This window comes from Papio anubis, chromosome 5, assembly GCF_008728515.1.
Source record: "Papio anubis isolate 15944 chromosome 5, Panubis1.0, whole genome shotgun sequence".
NCBI classification, from domain to species: domain Eukaryota; kingdom Metazoa; phylum Chordata; class Mammalia; order Primates; family Cercopithecidae; genus Papio; species Papio anubis.
Genome location: NC_044980.1, coordinates 69169453 through 69186903, shown reverse-complemented (window position 1 = coordinate 69186903; position 17451 = coordinate 69169453). Strand labels below are relative to the sequence as shown.

General features: G+C 42.9%; 1 protein-coding gene across 2 annotated transcripts in view; it reads right to left on the bottom strand.

Moving 5' to 3' along the window:
• The window catches only part of SV2C (synaptic vesicle glycoprotein 2C), a 244336-nt gene that overhangs the window by 127938 nt on the left and 98947 nt on the right, over positions 1–17451 (bottom strand). The gene's annotated exons all lie outside the window — the stretch shown is intronic.

The window sequence follows — 17451 nt, the reverse complement described above, 5'->3', positions numbered from 1 at the left end:
AAGCAAAAATGTAAAAAAAATTAGTTTATTTATTGCTTTAGATTAGTTTGGGAACTATCCTATTTGAACATGTACCCTCAAATTAGTTTGGTAAACACACAGTTAAAGAAGCAATATGGAAAAAAAAACACTTGGCAAGCTCTCATGACCCTCACATCAATAATGCAGGGATGCTGTTTTGCAGATAGCTGAGTACACTCAGCTACAGTGAATGGTGAATGTTGAGAGCAATTGTAAAATAAGACAAAATAAAAGCTGCCTTTATTTAGACTGGGTTACTAAAGAGAATGGGGTGGTCAACCTTTGCCTGCGTGGGGAGGGTATATTTTTCTCTGTGCTGTGGTGCTGACTATAGACAGATCATCCTTCTCAATAGAGATTCCTCATATCATGAGACCCAGTGAGTGTCCTGGAGACAATTTAGAGAATGTATCAGTGCAGTGCGAGGGATTCCAAAAGCAGAGGGATTGACCCAGGGAAATGCCTATGTAGCAGATCTCTTATTTATAGCATAAGAGGCTCAAGTTTGCCACTCATGCCTCTCAGAAGATAACCACTAGCTAAGAAACTTTATAAGAATATCTGTGTCTTTTAAAATGCCTACAAATCAGAAAGTGAGCTTTTATAGATCACTTTTTTGTGGATGCTGTGATCTAAAGACTTGGGAGTCTTTCATATAGCTCCAGCCCAGGGAACAAAGCCTCCCCCATCCCTTTCTCCTTATGTCCTTCAGAACTGCCCGCACCCAGCCCCTGAGCCCTGGGGTAAGCCACCTTGATGGCAATAGTAAACCAAGATCTCTTGTGGTCCACCTGAATTATCTGACTACAGAAAGCATGAGTAACAGAGAGACAAGCTGTCTGCATTCAATCAATAACCACTTATTATCTTTTAATGATAATAGTAAACAACAGTGCCTGGTACTACTTTCACTGAGTGAGCATCTGCTTGTGCCAGGCCTTTCAGGAACATTCCATATGTTGGTTCACTTAGTCCTCACCACAGTCCCACAAAGTGAGTATTATTAAGCCATTTTACAGATGAGAAAACTAAGGCTCAGACAGATTATTCAACTTGATCTCACGGAGAGTAAGTGGCTAGCCAGGGTTGTGAAAAGATGTTTCTCTGACTAAAGCCTGGGGGTCTTTCTCAGGACTGATATTCTATTTCACCAGGCTCAACTGCCCTGGCCCTTCCACTGGGAAGTCCTGGACTTTCCCTTGATCCAGCAACTAAGGGGTTAAAACCTGATGCTACAGGGTAATACTTAGAGCTATAAACATGTTATTTTGATTCCCTGGCTATCCTTGTTATTAATTATTTTGAATATTGCCATTGTTCTTCCCGCTAAGCTCAACTTGGGAACCCCTGCTATGTGCAAACCGGAAACCAGGTGATGTGAAGCAAGGTCTTTAGTTGGGTGTTAATTTCTGCTTGAGCGCAACCCTGCTGTGTTTAAAGAAAGTGCGTCTGAGATCTCGGGGCAAGGCAGGTTAACCAAGATTCCTACTGCGCCCTAGACTCTCACCATCCACTGCTTTCTGCATTCCTCCTACCACCCTTTCCCTGAAGGCATTTGGACTTTCAGACCCCTGAGAGTACGGGATTTACGGTCTGGGGAAAGTGGCTTATCAAAAACGAAGGCAGTGAAACATCCATGGCCTCCTGGGATCATAGGATCAGAACAAAACAATGCAGAAGTGTAAACTCATGTACCTGTGCTCCAAGTCATCCAAATTTTCTTCCTACTCTGTCAGGATGGCTTAAGGAGCTCGTAATTCAGAGGACACAAATGGATACAAAACTAAATGAGCCCAAGCCTAACCATGTGGTGTGCACCCCAACAGCAGTGTAAATGGGAGCAGAGGGGCAGGAGGTGGCCACTAATTCTCACGTGGCCTCTGGGAAGATTTCACTAACAAGAGAACAACAGAGGGGAATCTGAAGGATAATAAATATTTCAAGATGGTATTAAATTCCTCCATGACTGACACGGTTAGTATAAAAAATGTCATATCAAACTGTGTCTTCACTTGCACTGTTTAACAATATTTTTAAGATCTAAAGCTAGTAATCTTTTGTGACTACACTTAATTTGTATTGAAAAGTGAACTGTTCCGTTGGGCATTCTGTGGAAAGAATTAATCCTACCCAACAGCTTATTGGAGACAAACACAGCACAATTAGAACATTCATTTGTGGATCGTGTGATCTAATTAAAGCCAGACAAAGCTTTAAATGTTGGCAAAGGCATCAGGTGAATAATTGTAACCACTCTGGGATTGTCAGACACAAACTGTACGTCCTTCCCTGTTTGCATTCACTTTTCCATCTCTACCTTCACAGTGTTATAACGGGGAGTCCTTGAAAACTCAGAGCAGAGATCAAGCAGAGATCAAACAATCGCCAGCCTTCTCTGCTCTCTGCGCCTTGAGATGCTGCAGAAGGGCAGACTTAAAACGTATCTTCATCCAAAGCCCCTCGTTTTACAAGTGAGAAAATTGAGATTGTCAGAAGCCAGAACTTGAAATCATGTCTTTTAGATCCTCACTTCTCAAAATATGACCCCTGAACCAGTAACACCAGTCCCTGCTCCCCTGCCCTGGGGAGCTTACCGGAAATGTAGACTCTCAGACTCTACTCCAAACCCACTGACTCAAAGTCTGCATTTGAATAAGACCCCCAAGTGATCTGTGCACACCTTAGAATCTGAGGATGCTTTCCAATAAAACAGACAACCTTTCTAATACATTTTTAACATAAAGTTTGTATTTATTTAATCCATGTTTGAGGGGAGGAGATGAAGGCTACAGAGTATTTTAATTCCAAAGATGTGAAACAGGCAAGACCTGCTAGATGAGCTGGAGCTCTCAAAAGGGCAAGCAGGAGCTGTGGAATTAGAAGTTGCTCACCTCCCCTGGGACCTGCCTTCCACAGAACTAGAAGCTGACTTTCCATTCAATTCCAGGAGAGCAATGTTAAAAAAGGCCAGGCTGTGACTCTTGTATCCTTTCATGAATTTAGTGAAGACTTTAATTCAGCTGGGCTTTCAGGTTGAACCTGACCTGAGAAATAAACTCAACCTACTCTTCCTATCATAGTGCTGGTGAAGGCCATTCCTGATCAGTCCAGGTTGTTAGTCTTTCAGAAGACGACACAAAGGCCTCAAATATGGCTTCCTCATTAAGGTATTTTCTGACATGAAGGCTGGTTCCATTTTATCTAATCATACCCTCATTTCCCCTGATAAATATCACATTTACATTTCTGTCTCTTTGCTAAGCTGCTTTTGATTCTTTCTGACAATCCCTAAGGGGACATGTCTTTTCCCTCAACACCATTTTAAACCATATTTAAACAAAACAGAACAACTTTAGGAAATGATATATAGTGTTTTTCTCATACCAACTTTTAGCCCCTCGGTTTTTAAAAATTGTTTTAAGTACTTCAGCTACCCATGGCTAATACATTACTCTAGAATTCCTTGCACCATTTATTTATAAACTGATTTTCAATGAAAACCATTCTGTATTGGTATTACGAATTCATTGATGATAAGGTTTGGGTCTGTGTCCCTGCCCAAATCTCATGTCAAATTGTAATTCCCAGTGTTGGAGGTGGGGCCTGGGAGGTGATTAGACCATGGGGGTAGATTTCCCTTTTGCTTTTCTTGTGATAGTGAATGAGTTCTCACAAGATCTGGTTGTTTAAAAGTGTGTAGTACCTTCCCCTTTTTTCTCTTCCTTCTGTTCTAGACATGTAAGACGTGCCTGCTTCTTATTCTCTCTCCGCCTTCTGTTCCAGACATAGAAGACCTGCCTGCTTCCCCTTTGCCTTCCACCATGATTGTAAGTTTCCTGAGGACTTCCCCAGCCATGCTTCCTGTACAGCCTGAAGAACTATGAGCCAATGAAACCTCTTTTCTTTATAAGTTACCTATTCTCAGGCATTTCTTTATAACAGTGTGAGAATGGACTAATACAGAAAATTGGCACCAAGAAGTGGGGCATTGCTATAAGGACACCTAAAAATGGGAAGCAGTGTTGGAACTGGGTAATGGGCAGAGGTTTGAACAGTTTGGAGGGCTCAGAAGAAGATGGGAAGATGAGGGGTAGTTTGGAGCTTCCTAGAAGCTTTTAAAATGGTTGTGACCAAAATTCTGATTTCAATAAGGACAGTGAATTCCAGGCTGAGAAGGTCTCAGGAAATGAGGAACTTACTGGGAGCTGGAGCAAGGGTCACTCTTGCTATGCTTTAGCAAAGAGACTGGTGGCATTGTGCCCTGCTCTAGGGATCTGTGGAACTTTGAACTTGAGAGAGATGGCTTAGGATATCTGGTGGAACTAATTTCTAAGCAGCAAAGCATTCAAGATGTGGCCCGGCAGCTTCTTTTTTTTTGCTTTTTATTTTTCCATAAGTTATTGGGGTATAGGTGGTATTTGGTTACATGAGTAACTTCTTCAGTGGTGATTCGTGAGATTTTGGTGCACCCATTACCCAAGCAGTATACACTGCACCATATTTGTAGTCTTTTATCCCTTGCCCCCTCCCACTCTTCCCCATATATATAATATATATGTTATATATTATGTATTATATATATGTTTATATACATATATGTATATGTTTATATACATAATATATAATATATAAAATACATAATATATATTTTATTATAGTTATATTATATATATCATGTATGTTTATATGCTTGAGCAAATAAATGACCTGAATATGTATATGTTTACATATATGTATGTTTATATACATATTATATATAACATATAATATATAAAATACATAATACATATTATATTTTATATATTTTATATATATATATATCACATATGTTTATATGCATGAGCAAATAAATGACCTGAAACTGGAATTTATATTTAAAAGGGAAGCAGAGTGTAAAAGTTTGGAAAATTTGCAGCCTGGCTATACTTTAGAAAAGAAAAACTAATTTTCAGGGGAGGAATTAAAACAGGCTGCAGAAATTTACATAAGAAGAGTCAATTGCTAATAGCCAAGACAATGGGAAAAATGCCTCAAAGGCATTTCAGGGACCTCCATGGTATCCCCTTCCATCAAAGGTCCGGAGGCCTAGGAGGGAAGAATGGTTCTGTGGGCCTGGGCCAGGCCCAGGGCTCTGCTGCCCTGTGAAGCCTTGGGACACTGCTCCCTGCATCCCATCTGCTCCACCTCCAGCCGTGGCTCAAAGGGGCCCAGGTACTCAGGCTGTTGCTTCAGGGGGTGCAAGCTGTAAGCCTTGGCAACTTCCATGTGGTGTTAAGCCTATGGGTGTACAGAGTGCAAGAGCTGAGGCTTGGCAGTCTCTGCCTAGATTTCAGAAGATGTATGGAAAAGCCTGGATGTTGAGGTAGAAGTCTGCTGCAGAAGTGACACTTCTAGTGCAGGTTACTTCCTAGTAGAGGTTCATGGAGAACGTCTACTAGGGCAGTGCAAAGGGGAAATGTGGGGTTGGAGATCCCACACAGAGTCCCCACTGGGCCACTGCCTAGTGGAGCTGTGACAAGAGGGCTACCATTCTCCAGACCCCAGAATGGTAGATCCACCAACAGCTTGCACTGTGTGCCTGGAAAAGCCACAGGTGCTCAATGCCAGCCCTTGAGAGCAGCTATGGGGGCTGAGTCCTGCAGAGCCACAGGGGTGGAGCTGCCCAAGGCCTTTGGAGTCCATCTCTTTCATCAGTGTGACCTGGATCTGAAACCTGGATGGAGTCAAAGGAGATTATTTTGGAGCTTTAAGATTTAATGACTCTCCTGCTGGGTTTTGGACTTGCAGGGAACTGTAGCCCATTTCTTTTGGCTGGTTTTTCTGTTTTGGAATGGCAGTATTTACCTGATGCCTGTACCCCCATTGTATCTTGGAAGTAACTAACTTGTTTTTGGTTTTATGAGCTCATAGGTGGCAGGGATTAGCCTTGTCTCAGATGAGACTTTGGACTTTTGAGTTAATGCTGGAATGAGTTAAGATTTTGGGAGACTGTCGGGAAGGCATAATTGTATTTTGAATGTGAGAAGGACATGATATTTGAAAGGGACCAGAGGCAGGATGATAGGGTTTGGGTCTATGTCCCTTCCCAGATCTCATGTCAAACTGTAATCGCTAATGTTGGAGGTGGGGCCTGGTAGGAGGTGACTAGATCATGGGGGCGGATTTCTCCTTTTCTGTTCTTGTGATAGTGAGTGAGTTCTCATGAGATCTGGTTGTTTAAAAGTGTGTAGCACCTCCCTCTTCTCTCTCTTCCTTCTGTTCCAGACATGTAAGACATGCCTGCTTCCCCTTTGCCTTCCACCATGATTGTAAGTTTCCTGAGCCCTCCGTAGCCATGCTTCCCGTACAAGCAGAACTGTGAGCTAATTAAACCTCTTTTCTTTATAAATTAGTCCATCTCATGTATTTCTTTACAGCAGTGTGAGAATTGACTCATACAATTGATAATATCCATGAGGTGACAATCAAACTTACTTTTTATATGCAGATCTTCTTAGGTTAAAACAAAATTTTTGAGTCAAAGAAAAATAAAAGTAGATTTTTGCTGAATGAAAGGACATTTCTGGAAATGGTTGAAAATAATAATATGGACTGTCATATTAAATAAAGCTTTATTAGTCAAATAATGCTTCATTTTTTTTAGATATTATTATTCCTTTCACAAGAAGTAGGTGCATTTATTTTCCCAACGGTAGAGTTTCTTCCACAAATCTGAGGTATGTCTACAATAGAGGCCCACTGACACACAATCTCTCCTTGACCAAACCCCAGTCTTTGGACCTCTCTTCTTAACTAGACTATGAAGTATGGACTTCTGTGTTCATTTCTGCATTGCCCAATTTTAGCAAGAATCCCACCAAGTCAGTGAACCGCCGACTCTAGATGGCTGGTTGTCTTCAATATCTGATTAGATCCTCTAGGCAATGTCTGATCACCCTGGTCTGTCAATCCAGTTAGGTCAATTTACCCAAAATCTCCTTTATCCCTGATGTTTCCTCTTGGTAATTTTCTGATGAGACTGGGTGCATTCAGGGTGGTATGGCAGTAGATCCCTCTTGGTAATTTTCTATTCACTAACTCTCCCACCCTGGTCCTTGGCTCTAAATTCACACTTTTCCTTTTTGTATTAGGAGTTGAGCCTGATCTCTCTTCTCTACTGCAAAACCAATTGCAGTGGTCCCTACACCTGTTGTGATGGTCCTGACTATGCTTTAACAAGCATTACAAATAATTTTCCCTTTAACATCACTTGGCCAGTTTTCATTTCACCAACCCAATAAAGTAACCAACCCTCTCACAAACACACCAAAAATCATTACTGAAAGTGTTTTCCTTTCACTCACCCATCTTCCTTCTGCTTCCACCAGCAGCAGCACTTTATGCTTCTCAAGAGTTGCCTATGTTTGTACCCAACTTTTTTATGCTAATTCCGTTTGTTATTAATTATGCATTTAATTTAACACCAATCACATAAATAATGAAATACGAGTGTGAAAGGAAAGGGAGCTATTTCTATGAAAGTGAATGTAAGAAAGACTTGGGGAAGATGACTTGCAAAAGAAAATCACTGCCATGTGAGCAATACAAAACAAAACAGACTGAGAAAAATCATTAAGAGGAAGGATCCTGTGCTCAGATTGAAGCACATGTGTTTTTAAGGTCTCATTCCACTTTAAAGAAACTTAAGACTAAAAATCAAAGCTGCCGAATGACTGTAGTGATGTAAAGAAAACAATGGCGAACTCGTTTGAAGAGCCCAACTCAGAGGAAAAGTCTCACTCTGCATCCAAAGATGGTCAAATGAATGTATGCTTATATGTTAAAATACCATATTTACATACATATTTATATTTTTGCATGTTTTCCTGCTTTTACCAACTTTTCTACTAACCAACTAATTACCAGACCTGATTTAGTCAGGTAAGGGGGTTTCTACCATGCCTTCCTTTGAAGACCCCTAAGGTATGCTTCGTGCTTAAAGAAATCAGCCACTGGAATAGTCACTGCAAATTGGTTTATCTTATTACTAAAGGCAACACTGAAAATGATATCTTCTTAAGGTCAATTCTAGGAAGCCAAGGGAAGACCACACTCAGCCAACCATTTTGGGGTTCCAGGAGCAGGGACAACAGGGCAGCAGCTGTGAAAGCTTACACATCAGTGTAAGCTCCCTCTCTCCTATTTCCTCAAAAAAAGAGTCTTTTTTTTTTTTTTTTTTTTCATTTTATACTAGAAAAATCCCTGGAATGAGGGCCAAGTTACCCTGGACTAGTTCTAGTCTCCCTCTAACTAGACTTAGGATCTCAGGCCAGTCTTCTAGCTTCCTTATGTGTCAAATGCTTGGTTTGGGCTAGATGTTGGGTCAGTTAGTCCTACAAACTGTTGGCCCGGCCTTTCCTTTCTGTCTGCATGGGGGTGGGAGTGGGGTGCCTCCCTCCCTTGTTGGCCTGTTCTGGACCCTCCCCACCCACTCACTGATGTGTAAGCTTTCACAGCTGCTGCCCTGTTGTCCCTGCTCCTGGAACCCCCAAATGGTTGGCTGAGTGTGGCCTTCCCTTGGCCAGACTCCATCAGAGTCCATAGAAGGCTGACTCCAGGGGCCACTGTCCCTCTCCAGCTGTGGCTGCCCCCTACCCAAGATGCTAAGTAGGCTGTAACATCTCCTTGTTATCCACAATTTGCTATTTTTTGTCATTACTGGTTACAAATTCTGTGTCTGATTAGAAATGATAGCATGAAATCTCAAGCTCAGTACTTGTTCTATTAAATTCTTTCATTAATAGCGCTGAGAAGTAAACCCATTATTAAAGTAATGGGGGTTAAGATGGGGGAAGAAAAATAACTGTTATTATTTTTTAAATCAAATGCAGTATCCTTAGTCTTTATTCCACTACCATTTACCACTCTGAACTTTGGGTCAGACAGCAAACAGTTAAGAGCCTGGGCTCTTAGAACAGATGGCTTAGATCTGAACCCTTCCCCTACCAGTTCCTAGCTGTGCAACCTAGAGTTACCTAATTTCCTTGTGGTGCCTCAGTTTTCTCCTCTGTAGAGTGGGGCTAATAACAGTACCTACTTCACAGGGTTTTGAGAGATTAAATGGGATAAAGTACTTAGTACCGTGTAAAACATACAGTTGTTCAATAAGCAACAATTATTATTATTTTTGAGATGGGGTCTCACTCTGTCACCCAGGTTAGAGTGCAGGGGTGTGATCTCAGCTCACTGCAACCTCTGTCTCCCAGGTTCAAGTGATCCTCCCACCTCAGCCTCCTAAATAGTTGGGACTACAGGTGTGTGCCACCATGTCCAGATAATTTTTTGTATTTTTGGTAGAGATGGGGTTTCACCATATTGCCCAGGCCTGGTCTCTAACCCCCAAGCTCAAGCAATCCACCTGCCCTTAGCTCCCAAAGTGCTGGGATTACAGGCGTGAGTCACTGCACCCGACCAACAATTATTAATATCACTATTGGCATCAGGTAAAGAGAAAAGTGGAGAAATAAAATAGTGATGGAAAAGAAAAAGCAGGAAGAAAAGAAGATGGCTCTGGAATGGTAGAAAAAGTGAAATGACCACTTTTCACCTTCCTTAACTGAAGTTCTGAAAAGAAGACACCTGAAATAGCACTGAAAGAGTAATCTAATTTTCTAAATCCCAAAGACACATTTTTCTGCAATTTGAAACTATTTAAATACATAATTAATAGGCTTCTAAAACTGATCCCTCACTTTTTTCAATTACTATTTTTAGTAGCCACAGGTAGGGGCCATTATGTGTTCAAAAGTATCTATGGACTTTCACAAAATCAAACAAAAGCAAAGAAAGTAATAACATCAAAGGTGTATGTACAAAGGGGGAAAACCTTTCTAATTTGCATGAGAGAATATTTACAACAAAAGCCAGCTCATCTTAGCTAGAAAGAACTGTAAATATCAGATGCAGTCTACAGCACATCTTTGACTTTTACGTTAGGAAAGCCTGACATTTAAGTTTGCTGGTCCAGGCAGAGACCAAACATGGGCAGATAACGCCATGTCAAGCAATAGTGCTAATTGTTACGTAAGTTCACCTGGGCACTAAAAAGCACATGCGGGCCTAAGACGCTTTTCCTGAATCCAAAGAGCAAACTGTAGAAGAAGAGTCCTAATAAGGAAGCCCAATCTATTCTCTAATGTTGTTCCTCAAATGGCTGTTGTACAGCATGCCCATTGGACAGGGAGGAGACATTACAGTGTTTTGTGCATGTATGGCTCTGCAGGCCCCCTTGTTATTTGAAGCAATTTTTAAAAAAGTCTTAGGAATCAAGAACATTAAAGCGAGTCACCTTGCGGTGTGCCATGGACATCACATATCAGTTCAACACCAATGGGATCCCCATCTCTTGCGAGGTTCTCCCACTCCAAGTTCTGTGCTGAGGGAGAAAAGTGATGAAATGCTTTGGCTCTATGCCCCCACCCAAATCTTACCTTGAATTGTAATAATTCCCATGTGTCAAGGGTGGTTCCAGGGGAAATAATTGAATCATGTGGGTGGTTCCCTCATTCCATTCTCATGATAGTGAGTGAGTTCTCATGAGATCTGATGGTTTTATAAGGGGCTTCCCGCTTTGGTCAGCACTCATTCTTTCTCCTGCTGTCCTGTGAAGAGGTGCCTTCCACCATGATTGTAAGTTTCCTGAGGCCTCCCCATCCCTGTGGCACTGTGAGTCAATTAAATGTCTTTTGTTTGTTTGAGAAAAGGTCTTGCTTTGTTGCCCAGCCTGGAGTGCAGTGGTGTAACCTCGGCTCATTGCAACCTCTGCCTCCTGGATTCAAGTGATTCTCTTGCCTCAGCTTCCTGAGTAGCTGGGATCACAGATCTGTGCCACCATGCCCAGCTACTTTTTGGATTTTTAGTAGAGACGGGGTTTCACCATGTTGGCCAGGCTGGGATCAAACTCTTGATCTCAGGTGATCTGCCCGCCTCGGCCTCCTCAAGTGCTGGGATTACAGGCATGAGCCACTATGCCTGGCCAGCCTCTTTTCCTTATAAATTACTCAGTCTTGGGTATTTCTTCATAGTAGTGTGAGAATGGACTAATACAGTAAATTGGTACTGGATAGTACCAATTTAGGTACTATAGGCTTGGGACTTCCTAGAGACTTATTGAATGGCTTTGACCAAAATAGACAATGAAGTCCAGGCTGAGGTGGTCTCAGATGAAAATGAAGAACTTCTTGGGAACTAGAGTAAAGGTCACTCTTGCTATGCAAAGAGAATGGTGGCATTTTGCCCCTTCCCTAGCAATCTGTGGAGTTTTGAACTTGAGAAAGATGATTTAGGGTATCTGGTGGAAGAAGTTTCTAAGCCACAAAGTGTTCAAGAGGAACCAGAGCAAAAAAGTTTGAAAAACTTGCAGCCTGATGATGTGATAGAAAAGAAAAACTCATTTTCTGGGGAGAAATTCAAGCCTGGTGCAGAAATTTGCATAAGTAACAGGAGCTGAATTCAATGGTGATTTCCCCATTGAATCACCAGGACAATGGGGAAAATGTCTCCAGGACATGTGAGAGATCTTCATGGCAGCCTCTCCCGTCACAGGCCTGGAGACCTAAGAGGGAAAAATTGTTGGGACATGGTGCCCTGAATCCCAGCTGCTTCAGCTCCAGCTGTGGCTAAAAGAGGCCAGAATATAGCTCAGGCTATTGCTTCAGAGAGTGCAAGCCCCAAGTCTTGGTGGCTTACACGTTGTATTGGGCCTGGGGATGGACAGAAGTCAAGAATTAAGGTTGCGGAACCTCTGCCTAGATTTCCAAGGATGTATGGAAACTCCTGGATGTCCAGGCAGATGTTTGCTGCAAGGGCAGAGCCCTCATGGAGAATCTCTGCTAGGGTAGTAAGGAAGGGAAATGTGGGGTAGAAGCCCCCACACAGAGTCCCCACTGTGGCACTGCCTAACGGAGCTATGAGAAGAGGGCCACCATCCTCCAGACTCCAGAATGGTAGATCCACCAACAGCTTGCACCATGGGCCTGGAAAAGCTGCAGACACTCAATGCCAGTCCATGAAAGCAGCAAGGAGGGGGCTGTACCCTGCAAAGTCACAGGGGCTGAGCTGCCCAAGGCTGTGGGAGCCCACCTCTTGTATCAGTGTGACCTGGACGTGAGACATGGAATCAAAGAAAATCATTTTGGAATGATAAGGTTTAACTACTGCCCTATTGGATTTTGGACTCACATAGGGCCTGTAGCCCCTTCATTTTGGCCAATTTCTCCCATTGGGAATCTGTGTATTTATCCAATGCCTGTACCCCCATTATATCTAGGAAGTAACTAACTTGCTTTTGATTTTACAGGCTCATAGGGAGAAGGGATTTGCCTTGTCTCACATGAGACTTTGGACTTGGACCTTTGGGTTAATGCTGAAATGAGTTAAGACTTTGGGGGACTGTTGGAAGGGCATGATTGTTTTGAAATGTGAGGACATGAGATTTGGGAGGGGCTTGGGGTAGAATGATTTGCTTTGGCTCTGTGTCCCCACCAGATCTCACCTTGAACTGAAATAATCCCCACGTGTCAAGGGTGGGACCATGTGGAGATAATTGAATAAAGGGGGTGGTTTCCTTCATGCTGTTGTCATGATAGTGAATGAGTTCTCATGAGATCTGAGAGTTTTACAAGTTTCTTGAGACCTCCCGAGCCATGCAGAACTGTGAGTCAATTAAACCTCTTTTCTTTATAAATTATTCAGTCTCAGGTATTTCTTTATAGCAGTATGAGAATGGACTAATACAAGTGGTAATAGACTGAACCTAATCTTCAATGATCCCAATTACTGACCCAACAAAAGAAGCAAGTGATCATTAATTCCACAGCTCTTGCTTGAGTTCCTGCTATAAACCAGGCATCTTGCAAGGTATGAGGGTAGGGAGGGAGGCGAGGTCCACAAACTTGAACAGGACATGGTTTTCACTCTCCAGCAGATCACCGCCTAGTGCAGCAAGGTTTCAGACTCTGGCTGCTCATTGGAATCATCTGAAGAGCTTTAGGAAAAACAAAACACTGATGCCAGGCCACACCCAGAGGTTATTTATCTATAATTTGCTATTTCTTCTCTATCCAAGAGGCAGTGTGAAACTTAATGCCAAGGTTTTGGCATAGGGTTCAGATGACAGTATTTTTTAAAAGCTTTCCATCAATTCTAATATGAAGCCGGGGCTTTGAACCTTTGGTTTCCTGGTAGATTAAAAACATGCAAAAAGTAATTACCACAGAATGAAACACGTGCTATAATTAAGGTGAGTACATTATGCTTAAGGGGAAAAAAGGAAAGACTACTTAATTAGTTCTAGGGAATTCTGAAAAGCTTCACATAGAGGGTGATGGTTGTACTGGGTTTTGAATAATGAATGAGAAGCCTCCAAGTAAAAGGCACTCTCTGAGGAAAGTTCCAAGGGCGGGAAGAATATCATCTTCAAAGGTTTGGAAGTGTGTCAGAGCACAGCACACTAAGAGGACTCTAGGTAGTTCAGGGTAGATGGAATGTGGAATTTGTGGGAGAGTGGCAAGAGAAAAGGCTGGAGGAAAAGTTGGAGTCAACACAAAGAGTGGAGCTTTATCCTTGGGGCAGCTGAAAAACAGACTAGATATTATCTGTACCTTAAAATATCATTTTAGTAACTGTGTGGAGGATAAAATGCAAGGAGGAAAGATGGAGAGAAGGGGAGGGTAGAGGGGGTGATATACTTTGGATATTTGTCATGCCCAAATCTCACGTTAAACTGGAATTAACATGAGATTTGGGTGGGTTTGAGAGCACAAACCCCAGTGCTAGAGGTGGGGCCTGGTGGGAGGTGTTTGGATCGTAGGGGTGGATCCTTTATGTCTTAGTGCTGTCTTCAGGATGGTAGGTTCGCGGCTGGGTGTGGTGGCTCACACCTGTATCTCAGCACTTTGGGAGGCTGAGGCAGGCAGATCACCTGAGGTCAGGAGTTTGAGACCAGCCTGGCCAGCATGGTGAAACCTGTCTCTACTAAAAATACAAAAAAAATTAGCTGGGTGTGAGCTGGGCATGGTGGTGGGCACCTGTAATCCCAGCTACTCAGAAGGCTCGCTTGAATCCGGGAGGTGGAAGTTGCAGTGAGCCAAGATCACGCCTCTGCACTCCAGCCTGGGCAACAAGAGTGAGACTCTGTCTCAAAAAAAAAAAGAGATGGTAGGTTCTCATGAGATGTGGTCATTTAAAAGTATGTAGCACCTCCCCCTACTCTCTCTCTCTCTCTCTCTCTCTCTCTCTCAATCCTACTTTCACCATGTGACATGCCTGCTCCCACTTCACCTTCTACCATGATTGGAAGCTTCCTGAGGCCTCCCCAGAAACAGATGCCGCTCTGCTTCCTCTACAGCCTGCAGCATCACGATCCTTTCTTTATAAGTTACCCAGTCTCAGGTATTCTTTACAGCAATGCAGGAATAGCCTAACAGGGAGGAAGAAAGACCACCAGGACTAGGGCAGGTCACTGAGCCTCCTGAAGTGCCTGGAGCACAAAATTTAAGGAGCCTCACTCTCACGTGTCGGCTCTGAAAGTGAACAACTCGGAGAGTGTGTGCTTCCTTTCATCTTACACCCAAGGCACCTCGCTTTCTTCATTCTAGTCCTGACCCTGGAAAAAAGACCAGCTGAAGGAATATCCCTGAGCAAATAACTCCAGTAGGCCAGGGAAGAAATGATGGCTGCCTGGTCTAAGGCAGGGAAAAGAGAGCAGGCTTGGAGAAGAGAGAAAAGGCTGGAAGTATTTTAAGTCATGAGTCCATAGTTGTTGTAAACTGACAGGTGAGGCAAAGAAGATTTGAAGTTCACATTAAGGATTCCAGCTTGGGATAGGTCATAACAAAATTGACAAAGGAAATACAAGAGGAGGGTAGGTCTGAGGGGCCATGTCTTAAACAAGTGAGGAAGATGCTTACAACAGAAACCCTCATTCTACTCTATGTGAACAGGGCAGGATAGGGCAGAGCAGGCAACACATGCAAATCAATAAAGCAGTGGTCAATACAGCTGACCATCAGGAAATGCTTCAGGAGCTTCAAAAAATAAAAATAAAAACCAAAGAGAATATGAACAATGAGACGATAGGTGGAATGGCATTTTTGCTTTCTTTTAGGACTACACAACAGTCCTGGAGAGGGTCTAACATAGGAGGCATGAGAAGGTTGGAAAGGTCAGGAGGGTCGGTGTCTGGCGGGAGTGACTGGGTTTCGTGTGTGGAGAAATATAATTAGGCTGGATGAGTAAGAGAAGATCCTAAATATCAAAGCAAAAGCATTTAAATTACTTATACAGACAATGGGGAGTCACTTATGGGTTCCTGAGTGGGGAAGGAAAGCAATCAAAGCCTGATATAGTCTGGCTCTTTGTCCCTACCCAAATCTCATGTTGAATTGTAATCCCCACATGTTGAAGGTGGGGCCTGGTGGGAAGTGGTTGATCATGGGGGTGGCTTCTAATGGTTTAGCCCTATCCCCCTAGTGCTGTCTCCTGAGAGAGTTCTCATGAGATCTGATGGTGTAAAAGTGCGGCACATCCCTGCCTCCCTCTCTCTCCTGCTCCACCACGGTAAGACATGCTGGCTTCCCCTTCACCTTCTGCCAAGATTGTAAATTTCCCAAGGCCTCCTAGCCATGCTTCCTGTTAAGATTGTGAAACTATGAGCCAGTTAAACCTCTTGTCTTCATAAATTACTCAGTCTCAGGTAGTTCTTTCTAGCAGTGTGAAAACAGACTAATAGAAAGCCCTAGTGTGAAAAGCACTAGGGCACTGTAGAGCCGGACTGGCAGACTTTGTGTAAAAGGCCAGATAGTAAATATCTCAGACTCTGTGGGCCACACGGACTCTACTGCAACGACTCAGCTCTGCTGTTGCGGCATGGAACCAGCCATAGACAACACGTGAACAGATGGGTGTGGCTGTGTTCCTACCAACCTTTATCTACACAATCAGGCAGAGGGTTGGATCTGAGCTGTGGGCTGTCATTTGTGGACCCCTGCTCTAGAGGAAGCGTTTGCTGAGGGTAGGTGTGTATTAATTGAACACGTAGGGGGGTGGCTGAGAGGCAATGGGAAGTGTAACACCCAGCCTGCAGTGAGGAAAGGAAGAAAATACTTGGAAGGTGGCAGCATAGCAGGGCAATTGAGAGCCTTACAAAATGTGATTTCCCTGGAAGAATAAGTGAAAGGATATGACCCAGGCTCAAATGATACGACCAAGAAGAAGTGAGTCAACCCTTGAGGATAGTAACATTTAGAGGACAAGAAGGAAAAGAAGTCAGAGGTAAGAAAGAGTGGACAAGGAAATAAGAAAAGGGGTCTGGATAGAGCAGAGAAGACCTCAGAATAAAAATTGAAGAGGAAAGGCTGTTCGATGGTGTCCACAGCATGAGAGTCCAGAAAAGACTTTTGGGCCTGTCCTGGAAGAGGTCACTGGCAAGGTTGAAGGGGCAGGCTCGGGCCAGGAGGAATGACGAAGGCAGAGAGCAGGAGATGAAAGCAGAGAGGGCAGTGAGAGAAGGGAGGCCAGGAATGTAGCTAAGCACAACTGCAATTCAGAGGAGTGAGAGGGCACCATGTCACTGGACTGAAAAGAACTGGGGCAAATGCATCAGCACAGGATATCAGTGAAGATAGAAGAAAAGCATCAAGTATATTAATACGGACATGATTGCCTTGAAACCACAGCGGCAGATATAATAGACCACAGCAAAGGGCTTATGCTCCCGGAAGAGTGAGCTAGTATGGAAGAAAAGTGCTACTATGTGCCTTGTTGTCAGAAAATGCGTGAAAAACAGACTTATGAGAAATGTATTAATCTTAAGTTTAAGCATAGCTACCTGAAAAGTGTTTTTTTTTTCCCAGAAAAGTCTCCTTTATATTAATATCACCACAGCGAATAAACAAAGCATAAAAATCTAAAAGGAACTGGTATTTTAGAGGAACAGAACAAGAAAACGATCTTTGAAATATGTCAATATTAAATCTTGTGATATTTTACAGCAACAGAAAGGCCTGGAGGGGCAGGGAGTCTCACTACTTAAGTCTGGGCATTTCTAGATGCTTGGAACATGATTGTATATGGCAGGAAAACAGGTCTGAAAATGAACTCAAAGATCACAGTGCTCGATCAACATTAATAGGAAAATAATTGCATGAAGCCTCCAAGATCCCTCTCTTAAAAAATTATCTGTAAGGTTTTTTTCTGTTGTTGTTTTTAAAGTTCAGATGGCAGATATCAAAACAACCAGACTAGATCATAATAGATTCCAGTAAATGTCTAAAGAGAAAATCCAGCAGGCCATTACTGATACTCCTATGTGACCTTTTGTTTCCTGAAACAGGCAGACACCTAAGTTGTCAGTTCAGGGCAGTGAGTGAATAAATATCGGGATCTACCTTG